The sequence below is a fragment of the Sycon ciliatum genome, chromosome 12 (assembly GCF_964019385.1).
Source record: "Sycon ciliatum chromosome 12, ocSycCili1.1, whole genome shotgun sequence".
NCBI lineage: Eukaryota > Metazoa > Porifera > Calcarea > Leucosolenida > Sycettidae > Sycon > Sycon ciliatum.
This window is the reverse complement of record NC_088654.1, coordinates 1,945,458-1,957,967: the sequence shown is the minus strand read 5'-3', so window position 1 is coordinate 1,957,967 and position 12,510 is coordinate 1,945,458.

The following is a 12,510-nucleotide window of genomic DNA, read 5'->3' as shown; positions in this document are numbered from 1 at the left end:
AGAAGTTCCTCTCTTTTGAAAAATTCTCTAGTCTGTAGTCATCAGGAAAGCCATTTTCATTCAACCTGTTTGATTTTTGATCCCCCCATTGAACGCTTTCTGAGAGTGGTATCTTTTTTATTATTATATTTTACAAAGACCACTTAAATACCAAACATGAGATACAGCTAGGGGAAGCACGCACAACCTGAATCGTGGCAGTGGTGGTGAGGTTTAGGGAGCTCCGCCGACCTAGGGTCTGGACTTCATACCCACCTAGACGCACCAAGAGTGGGTGGGGGAGGGAGAGCGAGAGAGCGAGAGCGAGAGAGTAAGAGAGAGAGAGAGAGAGAGAGTAGTGGTAGTAGTAGTAGTAGTAGTAGTTGCAGCAGCAGCAGCAGCAGCAGCAGTAGCAGTAGTAGTAGTATTAGTAGTAGCAGTAGTAGTAGTAGTAGTAGTAGTAGTAGTTTTTATTATTTTACCAGGGGTGTCCCAACAGGCTACTGCCTTTTTACTGGGAACCCTAGGTGAATTTTAACCATATTAATGAACAGAGCAAGAGTGTGGGCCTGTCGACAGTCAGCTGGAAGAGAGTTCCACCTGCCTGCCGCCAGAAAAGAAATAGAGCGCATGCCATACTGCGTATAAACGAGTGGGAGAACTAAGGCTCTTTGCGCCTTGCCCCGGGTGCATGCCTGGTGACCAGGTGCAGTTGCCCGAAGCTGGTACAAAGACTGAAGAAGAGAACTAGCAAGATGCTGGGCCAAGCAGCGGTACACAAAAACATACAGCTTGAGGCTAATACGCTGTTCCAAAGAATAGAGGTGATATAAGCGAAGAACTAGTTCAGTGGGCGTGGTACGATCGAGTCCAAACACTCTCTTCATTGCTATGTGACTAACGGTCACAATCCTATTGTACAGAGTTGTGCTTAAACAATGTCGGTAAGCATTACTGGCATAGTCTAGGGTAGACTGAATAATAGACAAGTAGAATGTTCGCTTTGCATCATTTGTTAAATTTCTACGGCCATGTCGGAAAGCAGCAACTTTAGCAAACACCGAGTTACACAATTTATGGACCTGTGGCTGGAAGGTGAGATGCTCGTCTATCAATAAACCAAGGTATTTGGCAGTGCTTGTAGGGGTAATAGCCTTTCCTTTACATGTCAAGGGCTGTGGCAACTGCGCTGCTGGCAGGCGTGACCGCTGCAGGAACAAAAGCCTGCAGGAGAAATTGCGTCTTGTCGGGGTTCATGATGAGCCCCTTCAGATTTAAATGGACCTCCAGAGAGAGAGAGACAGCGGGAGAGAGAGAGAGCGGGAGAGAGAGAGCGGGAGAGAGAGAGAGAGCGGGAGAGAGAGAGAGAGAGAGAGAGAGAGAGAGAGAGACAAAGAGAGAGAGACAAAGAGAGAGACAAAGAGAGAGAAAGAGAGAGAGAGAGGAAGAGAGGGAGAGAGAGAGCAAGAGAGCAAGATCCGATTAGGTCTTACATCTCAGAGTAGACGATCTCAGATTTTTTGAGCAAAGAAGTGGAGACTCTATGAGGTGATTGTACGGTAAACCCTGTGATACTATCAAGAAGAATTTCACTGATACAGACATCGTTCTTGGCTGTTGTCTTTGAACAACCATCACATGGAGAAAAAACAATCTCGAGTCGGGAAGAACGACCCCAACTACACTAAAGACTGCAGGCGCAGCTAGGAAAGGGGAGACAGTGAGAAGGGGACATGGGGAAAGGAGAAGTGAGAGAAAGAGACAGAGAGAAAGGGAGGCAAAGAGAACGAGAAAGATGGGGGGGGGCAAAGAGTTAACAAATTGCTTGTTTCACTCAGCCTGGAACACGTGTTCCAACAAAGTGTATAAGAGTACTTCTCCTGTCTGCACTCAAAAATGGGCCCAGGCGCCAGGCATAGGTCATGGAGCAAAAGTGCTTCTGGAAACATTGGCATGGTCGAAAGAACGGGAATAATTAAAAACTGAAAACTCCTCCACACGAAGGCCCTCCAAGCCGCAGCTGCTTCTGGTACTACTAGACTGGATTCGTACGTCAGCCCGCCAGTCAAAACAAAAGAGGAAGATTGTGAAGATTGTGCCTGAAAAGCACCACTTATATACTGCTCTCCAGGCAAAAACTATAACCAGGGATACAAACTTACAGAGACACTTTGTTTCCAGCGCGACAAACACCTCGTGAAGTCCCAGGTAGCAGCGTGAGTCGGAGTCGCTCATGGAGTTGTGCTAGACAGAGGTTTGTATAGTTTGTGTCCCTGGTGATGGTTTGGCCTGTCCAGCAGTATATAAGTGGTGCTTTTCAGGCACAATCTTCTTCTTCAGCCTACTCAAGTTCAACTGATGGGGGGTGAATTCCCCGAAACACTGTGTATTGAGCAGGGAGTGGTGCTTTCTTTCAGCTTTGCCAGGCAGAAAGTGCGACGTGCTCCTCGTGTGCAGTCGTGAGTCAGTCAAGTGTCAAATTAGTTCGGCAAGTAGCGTGTGCTCCTCGTTGGAGCAACCAACTTCATGAATAAATATTTTATTTCTTAAATAAAATATTTTTCTGGTGAAAATGCAGTGATTGAGTGTGAGCCAGTTTTGCTCACAACCAATTTTTTATTCGTTTTAGATACAATAATGTTCACATTATGGTACCATAAAATATCCTTCTTTTGTACCCCAACTCTCAAGGTGATGACTTTGCATCTGATGATTATCACATGAAAAGAACGTTGAAATCTTACAACTAGGGCTGAAACGATCGTGATTTTCCACCTATCGATTACTCTTTTAAAAACTAGGGCTGAAACGATCGTGATTTTCCACCTATCGATTACTCTTTAGCTTAACGATCAGTTAATCGACTATAATCATTAACAAACGATGTCAAAATTTGCGCAAAATTCCTCTGTTTCAACAAGCTATGAAGTTGGTTGTTCCAACTAGGAACACACAGGGGCGGATCCAGACCCCAAAGCTGAGGGGTGCGAGGATGAAACTTACATATTTTCTTTTGCAGTAGTAAACCAAAGACATAGTATGTTATATGTGTTACTGTATAATATCATAAATACACATAGCACCAAGATGAGTACAGTCAACTTCGCTTATAACGACAATCGGCGGGGCATCAAAAAGGTGTCCTTATCCGCGAAGTGTCGTTATACCCGAAGTCTCATTATAATATTATGTATTACAGTGGGATGGGACTTTGCTCTGGGCATGGAAATTCCGTCGTTATTCGCGAATTGTCGTTATATCCGCAGTCGTTATTAGCGAAGTTGACTGTAGTGTGATTAGTTACACATTGAATGTCAAAATTTACAAGTAATTTACGACTGCTCCGAAAGTGTTCACGAAAGGGTTCACGATCCAGCTGTTCCAGTTTGGAAGAGTTTTTACTCAATGCCTGGAACCTATGGCCAAATATAACGCACCAGATGCAGAACGCACCATCCACTTCCTTGGAGTACGCCAGCCACGGATAAGTTTCAATCCACGAGAGCTGAACACGTCTTCCAGATGTCGATGGGCAGTCCATGCGGTTCGAAGGCTTCCAAACATTATCTAGGAGCGACTTGATGTCATCATTGCTGGCATTCTCCATCAATCCAGCAAATCGCAAAATGTAAAAAGGATGATGGCTCTCACAACGACGCTTAGCGGCAGGCTCCATGGTCTCACCAGCTGGTCCACCAGCTGTGTCCGACATCTCCCCTCAGCATGCACGGAAACGGAGTCGGAACAAGCAGTGAGAATTTGAAAGAAGCTAACACGACAACTGAAACATGCAACGTCAAAAGTAAAGAACTTCGAAGTGAGTTTGTTGCCGGTGAAAAAGTAACAGTTAGTTCCAAAAAAGTTCTATTCCAAATGTGCAGCCCTGGTGCGTTGACGTGCACAACGAGCAGTTGAGCACGTGTCCAGAACGATCACGTGACTGCACACAAATCATCCGCGGATCCGCGCAGCGAGCCTGGCCGGGCCTGGCCTGGCCTGACTTTTTTTTTTTTTTTTTGGAAAAATCCTGACGGGTTCATTTGCACCCTTCGCACCCCCCTGGATCCGCCCCTGAGTCACATGCTTCTCGCCGAACTTGAAACTTGACTGACTCACGACTGCCATCCAGGAGCACACGAGGAGCACGTAGCACGTCGCACCTTCCACTCGGCAAACCTGCGAGAAAGCACCACTCCCTGCTCAATACACAGTGTTTCGGCCAATTCACCCATTATCAGTTGAGCCTGAATAGGCTGAAGAAGATTTTGCCTGAAAAGCACCAATTCTATACTGCTTCCCAGGCCAAACCATCACCAGAGATACAAACTTACAGAGTCACGCGACGTGCTCCTTGTGTGCTCCTAGATGGCAGTCGTGAGTCAGTCAAGTGTCAAGTTCGGCAAGAAGAGTGTGTTCCTAGTTGGAACAACCAACTTCATGACTAATACCGGCGAAGTCGCAACTTCTAAGTTCAACAAGCTAATAATATTGTCATCATAAAACCAAAAATTCAAAGGCTAGCTCCAAAACATGGCAGTTTTGAAGTCAATTGAACCTCAGAACAAGAACTCTACCCTGCCAATTGCATATTCACAGCGGAAACTGATTCAAAATTGACAAAACAGGGTTTGTTATTACTTTGTGGACTCAATATCCGTAATGAGTAATCTGTAGCGTAACGATTACTTGATTGTTAAGTCATTATCGATCGATTACCCAGTAATTGATATAATCCTTTCAGCCTTTCAAGTTGAAATGGTGTTCCATTGTTCTCGTGGTATGAGTCCGCTCACTTAACTTTCATTGTTATAAGGTTTCTTGTCTCCACGCCGACTTTTTAAGTCCCTCACAGTTTGGCATTGTTCATGTAACCTTGTATGTTTGCATGGATGTTTGGATGGTGCCTTTGTTGCTGATCCACCACACCATCACTCAATGCTCTCTACTGCATTGGTCACCCACCACTGACTTCTGCGCCTCCTTTTCCACTTTTCTTCTGATTCGTGCTGTTTTGGTTCTGATACAGTGATCGTTTGACTTTTTTCCCACCGCGTATCATTTGTTATCCTCCTGCCTTCGTTGTCCACCACAAGCGAAGAAGTGAACCTATCGGTCGACTTCAACGCGAAAATGCACATAATAATAATTGTACTCATGACTGTACATGTCCCGTGTCTAAGCTCTCTCTCTCCCTCCCTCTCTCTCTCTCTCTCCCCTCTCTCTCTCTCTCTCTTCCCCTCTCTCTCTCTCTCTCTCTCTCTCTCTCTCTCTCTCTCTCGCTCTCTCTCTCTCTCTCTCTCTTCTCTCTCTCTCTCTCCTCTCTCTCTCTCTCTCTCTCTTCTCTCTCCTCCTCTCTCTCTCTCTCTTTCTCTCTCTCTCTCTCTCTCTCTCCTTCTCTCTCTCTCTCTCTCTCTCTCTCTCTCTCTCTCTCTCTCTCTCTCTTCTCTTTCTCTCTCTCTCTCTCTCTCTCTCTCTCTCTCTCTCTCTCCTTCTCTCTCTCTCTCTCTCTCTCTCTCTCTCTCTCTCTCTCTCTCTCTCTCTCTCTCTCTCTCTCTCTCTCTCTCTCTCTCTCTCGCTCTCTCTCTCTCTCTCTTCCCGTGCAGGTAGATCAGGCACATCAAGCATCCGTTGTGAAGCACCTGATTGACTGCACGTATTTCCTTTCACCGTTTCACCGTTTCAGAACATCAGATTTATAATGCTTTTGCTTAGCTGTAAATCTTTAAATTTCTGAATAACCTGAATTCCGAAAAGGCGACAAGGTGACAACAGTGTAATGAATACAATAAACAGAACCAGCTTCTACCATAAGCTGATCTGTTTAGTGCCATCCCTTTTCTAATTATATTTCTGTTTTTCTTGCTAGCGTCTTCTAAAATATATTCTTTGGTTTGTGCAAATAGTTACAAAGGAAGTCCTAGAGGATGGCTCCATCCTGTCACGATGAATTGCATTGCACCGGTCCAGATCTCATATTCGCTCCGCATTTGTCAAGTTCAACACACTTTATTTGCAGAAAGAATCTGACTATTCTATTTCGGTCGTCCCTATTTACATCTTCTTCAGTTTATACTTTGGTTTGTGCAATTTTGTCCTCATTGTTACGGCCAAGAGTAAATAACTACTTTTCGGTATAAAAAAAGCCATGTGTGAGTAGAATCCGGGCCTGAAGATTGTTTGTTTAGGTCAGAGTGAATAACCTTTGCTGCACGTCATACCGCTTCACACGGTGATATCCACCGGATCACCGAGGTGCGTTTTGTCGCGTATTGATTGTAGTAGTAGTAGTAGTAGTATTCTTTTATTTTCCATCGGAAGCCTCAACAGTGATGAACACAACTCTTAAAAGGGCCGATAACAGAGTAGAGGGGTGTGGGGTGAGAAAAAATAATAATAATAAGAGATATTTAAACTAAACTAAACTGATACTTGGAACAATAAAGCAGCAGTAAGCAGTAAGCAGTAAACACAGGTATACAATACAAGCGATGCAGATCAATGAGGCCGTTTGCTGAAAAGAAGATCAAAATACTTCTGAAAAGACGCTGCGTCTTTAAGCATGGTCATAATGGGATAATGCAAGAATTAAAGAGATGTTTTTAAAAACGAATCTAAACTAGGAACGCAGTAAACACAGTTAAGCGGGATTCACAGAAGCTTTTTTGTGATGCGACACGCGATGCGACAGGCGCGAAACCGGGAAAACCCCAAATCGCAGCCATGTCGCGGCCCACGCAACTGCCGCAACTGGGCCATCGCAGGCTGTCGCAGAAGTTGAGCTTGGCTCAACTTTTGCGATGCGATGCGACAAGCGATTTGGTGTACGATTTTGACCTTTTCTACAGCAAAGTTGTACAAAGGTGCAAGAGTTGCCTATAAATTTTTACAAGTTGTGTCAAACCGCGCGAATATCATGGTGACGTACCCAAATCAGCAAAACTTTGTCGCATCGCTGACTTCTTCTGTGAATGGTATTTCGCGAGTTCGCATCGCACGCATCCATCGCAGATCGCGTCGCATCGCGTGTCGCATCGCAAAAAAGCTTCTGTGAATCCCGCTTTAAGCGGGATTCACAGAAGCTTTTTTGCGATGCGACACGCGATGCGACGCGATCTGCAACGGACGCGTGCGATGCGAACTCGCGAAATACCATTCACAGAAGAAGTCAGTGATGCGACAACATCTTGCTGATTTGGCTACGTCACCATGATATTCGCGCGGTTTGATACAACTTGTACAAATTTATAGGCAACTCTTGCACCTTTGTACAACTTTGCTGTAGAAAAGGTCAAAATCGTACGCCAAATCGCTTGTCGCATCGCATCGCATCGCAAAAGTTGAGCCAAGCTCAACTTCTGCGATGGCCTGCGATGGCCCAGTTGCGTCAGTTGCGTAGGGTCCGCAATGGTTGCGATTTGGGGATTTCCCGGTTTCGCGGCTGTCGCATCGCGTGTCGCATCGCAAAAAAGCTTCTGTGAATCCCGCTTTATACAATACAGGCGGTGCAGATCAATGAGGGAGTTTGCTGAATAGAAGATCAAAATACTTCTGAAAAGACGCTGCGTCTTTTAGCATGGTCTGAAGGTGCTTAGCAAATGTAGTGCGGTGCTGGGTGCGCCACTCCGCAGGCAAAGAATTAAAGAACAGGGCAGCACGATTTGAAAAGGAATTGACACCGTCAGTCGTCCGGAATTTAGATATTGCAGGACGGGAGCACTTCTGGAGCTCCTGCTCCTGCCTCATTTATGTTTAGGGTCCACAAGGACTGGCCTTTGGACCATGTATTTTTTATCAAGGAGCTGTCTAGACTGGGTGTTCAGCCCTCCGAACTCAGCCAACTGGACCTAAACGGGAAGCCTGGCTGGTGCAATGTCACCTTCGTCACGCAAGGAGTGCGCGACCGCCTGTTGACGTCAGAGGAAGAATTCGTATTTGCCAGTAAGAATGTCGAAGTTGTAATGGGAGGCATGTCAGTTACGACTCTCCATGTATTCGGATGCCCCCTGTCATTGCAAGATGGTGCTCTTGTGCATGAAATTTCACTCTATGGTCGGGTCCATGGTCCTCCAAAGAGGAAGATTGTTAGCCATGAGGGCTTTGCAGTTGACACCGGGACCAGGTATGTCAAAGTTTCCCTGAGGAAGGCTGTGCCTTCTGGCTTGCGAGTAGGTTCCCGTACCGTAAGAGTATGGCACAAAGGTCAAATTCAAACTTGTTGGCGCTGCAGTGTCTCTGGCCATCTGGCAAAAGACTGCCCAGGCACAGCAGCTGTAGGTGCGAGAAATGGCGTACACAACTCGCAGACCAACATGTCCTACGCAGACTCCTTGCAAGGGCAATTGAGTACTAGTACGGGTCACCAAGAGGCGCCAAGCCAAGAACAGATAAATGAAAGCCCTCACACAGAAACTGCAGCAGTTGATGTTGGCGCCAGTGCGGGAGAGTCCACCGTACCTGACAAGGTCAATGGGAAGCCTAGCACAAGATCAGCTGGGACGCGCAAGAACCAGACCCCCCGCAAGCACCTACATACACACACTGTTGAAGATGAAAACAGCTGCGACAAGGTCAAGTCGTCGGCGGATGAGCTCCCGGAAAATAGAAGCTGGGAAGATGTCGGCTCCGAAATGGAAGACGAGAACGGTGGCTCTGATTCTGAAGCTTTCACAGATGTTCGTACCAGGAAGCAAAGGAAAGCCAAGAAGCCCATCAGAATCCGCTCACAGCCGAGGAGCTGGCGCCGTAGCCCATAGATTGATTCTTCGCTCGCACGATTGTTCTTTATCTTCGTTTTGATTGCTTTGTATTGTGTTACGCAAGTTTTCTCCTATACATCACCATTTTCACCAGGCACAGTACCCCACAAAATAGGTCAACTCCCTTGACAATTGCATTCCTAAATGTTTGCAGTCTGCGACACAAGACACATGAAATTAAGGCACTCCTAGATAGCTCCCAGATCGACGTTATTGGCCTTGCAGAGACATGGCTGGATGAGACTATCAGTAATGGAGAACTAGTCATCCCAGACTACTCCCTCGTGAGACTTGACCGTGGGCGCCCAGGAGGCGGCGTGGCATTCTACTATCGCTCATCTCTTGCTCTCCAACCTCGGCTGGACCTTGCGCAGGATGGCCTGGAAGCTCTTTGGTTACAGACAACGAATTCTGGGACAGCCCACCATGTATTTGCTTGTGTCTACCGCCCACCAACTGAGCCTATCAGCTTTTGGACCCGACTAGAGAGAGCGCTTGACGGAGCCTCACGGATAACCCCATCGATAACTCTCCTCGGCGATTTCAACACGAATGCCAGACCGCCTGGTATTGATACCAGCAGGACACACTATCAAACTCGCCATCTATTTGACTTGGCAGGTGCATATGGTCTGGCAAACCATGTGGATAGTGCCACGCGCGTGACGCCCGACTGCCCCCAAGGTACCGTAATCGACCTAATCCTAGCCCGTCCCGAAACAGTAGCGATGTGCCATGTCATTCAGTGCACGATCAGTGACCACTTTGCAGTTCTTGCCAAGCTGGACATTTCCGTGCCCAAGCAGTCGACCAGTAAGCCGGCTACATTCACCCGAAATCTCCGCAACATCAATATAAACGACTTCCGAAATGACCTTACTGCTGCAAACTTGTATGCTTTTCCTGCTCAGGCTAACGTGGATGAAATGTGGCAAGACTGGCATTCAAAGTTTATAACTGTTCTGGATCGCCATGCTCCATTCACTTGCAAGCAAAGCCGGAAACGCCCAAGCGAACCACCGTGGTCGGACAGAGAGCTGTATCAGCTCACTATGCGGAAGAACAGGCTGCACAAGCGTTGGCTATCGGACAAAACTTGCCAGCAGGCCCACTCAGCGTTCAAACAGGCTCGGTCCGCTGCATCAAATGCCTACAGGCGTAAACGGAACGAGTTCTTTCGCAACAAGTGCGCGGAGAACACGGGAAACCCCCGTCAGCTATGGTCCGTCATAAACTCCGTTACCGGTCGAAAGCGGACACATCAGGAGCCATCGTGTGGTGTAGAGGCGATTACGTCTGCTTTCGAGACTGTCGTCACCGACATCACTCGGCCATCCAAACTACTCCTGCCTGCGGGACCCCCTGCAGAGCATTCCCTAGTGTCCTTTCCACCCGTCACAGTGGGTGCTTTGGAGCGCTTGCTGCAGCAAGTCAACCCGGCCAAAGCTACTGGAAGTGATGGAATCCCGGGTCTCCTAATCAAGTATTGTGCTGATATATTAGCTTCATCTCTTACCACATTGTTTAATGCATCATTATCCAGCGGCGAAGTTCCACAGCAGTTCAAATTAGCTCACGTTGTTCCGCTCCACAAGTCTGGTGATCCCTCTGTTCCCAAAAATTTCCGACCGGTATCACTGCTACCGATACTGTCCAAAATCCTTGAGAAGGTCGTGCAGAAATCGTTGGTGGAACATGTCGCACGGATGAACATCTTGCCAGTGACCCAATTTGCGTTCCGTCATGGGCACTCTACGGAAGACGCTCTTTCCCTACTAACTGACAGAGTCGACACTGGGCGAGATGACGGTCTAGTTGTGGCAACCTGCCTTCTAGATATGTCGAAAGCCTTCGACAAAGTCAAGCACAGCATTCTTATCCAGGATCTTTTTGACATTGGCGTTACTGGAGGAGCACTGACTTGGTTCAAACATTACCTGTCAAGTCGCCAACAGCAAGTGCGCACTGGTACCGGACTCGGCAGGGTTGTTACATGCACCTGCGGTGTTCCGCAGGGTTCGGTCCTGGGGCCGCTGCTCTTCAGCATATACACTAGAGACGTACCGACTGTTACCTGCCCGACTATGTCAATCCAGTTTGCAGACGATATAGCCTTGACTTCCACCCGCCGCAGCGCTGACCTCGTTTCTTCTGAGCTCACAACAGCCGTCTCTAACCTAGCTCGCTGGCTAGCCTCCCGTGGTCTCATCCTCAACGCCACCAAGAGTCAGCTCCTTGTCTTTGCAGGATCCAATGGCCAGAGTCCCAACGTTGTGGTAAAGTGCGATGGCATACCCGTGCCAAGCGTCACCAGTGCCCGCTACCTTGGCATCACCTTGGATGTACGCATGTCATGGCAGCCCCAGGTCGATGCGAGCATCACGAAAGCCAATAAGAAAATTGGAACTCTGTGGCGGACACGAAAGTCGCTAACACTTGCTAGCCGTGTGCTGTTCTTCAAGGCAGCTATCATGCCGGATCTACTGTATGGGTCCGTTGCGTTTAGCCCAGGTCTCACTCAGGCCCAGACCGACCGGCTCCAAGTAGCACAAAACCGTGGGGCAAGAGCAGTTTATGGCCGGCCGGGGTTCTCTCGTGCCAGTGATCTCCTGGAACGCATGCAGGTGTTCAGGATTGAAGAAATACATCGGCAGAAGGTCCTGGTCTTTGTCTGGAGGTGCATACACGCCAGTGCGAGTCCATCCCTCCAGGAGCTCTTCGTACGCTGCGCGGATCGTAGGACGCGCCTGGATCTCGCCCTGGGGCTCCGTCTACCAGCTGCACGAACCCGCGCCGGACGATCTCGCCCTGCCTCCCGAGGTAGTGCCCTTTGGAACGTCCTACCGGATGCAGTCAGAGTACTGTCGTCTCTCAGCAGCTTCAAAGCTGCCGTCGTACCGTATACCCTCCGATCTTCCTGATGTTATGATTAGAAACTTGCCCTGAGACAGCTTCCTGTCTGTGATTGATTTTCACTGTTTACCATTATTATTTGCCATGGCGACCCCCGTAAGTCCGTAACTGGCAGGGCAGGGTTGGGCCTTTCATCCTCCCGATGTTAGTAGCAAGTACCGGTACTCTCGTTAGCAGTAACTGTTAGTACTTTGTTTGTTTGTTTTTTATTTTATTTTTTATTTTATTTTCTCTATTTTATTCTCTTTACCAGGCGTGGGCCATCCCCTGGACAAACAAAATGGGTGCCTTATTATTATTTTTCTGTTTCTGTTTAATAATGACAGTCCACTGCACGCCTGAAAAAAGTACTTAGTTTATTAGGCGGGTTACAGAACTATCGACTTATCGTTCGCTGGCTTACTTGTAGTTTGATAACGCTTCGCTCTTCATTGAGATATCTCTCTTTGTTCTCCTTATTTTCTCCCCAACCCTCCTTCCCTGTAACATAATAACATATTCGCTGCCTTGTCATTGAGCATTTGTGCTCGTTTGGATTTGCGAATTCAAATAAAGTATACATACATACATACAGCATTAAAATTGTCATGACGTCACGATGATGATGATCATGAAAAAGCAGGAGAAGCTATTCTCATCGCCATGGCGATACGGGTATATGGCCATGAGCCTATGGTTTGATTGGTGTTATAGGATTCACATCATAATGACCTAAACAAACAATCAGCGCTGTGTGCGTGATTATACTATGCACGCAGAAAGGGCAGCTGTATGAACCTACAAGTTACGTTATAAAAAATGTTCTTTATCTCTGATCTTGCTGACCCACCCAAGTCGGGTGGTGTGTTGCTTTGCTGCTTCG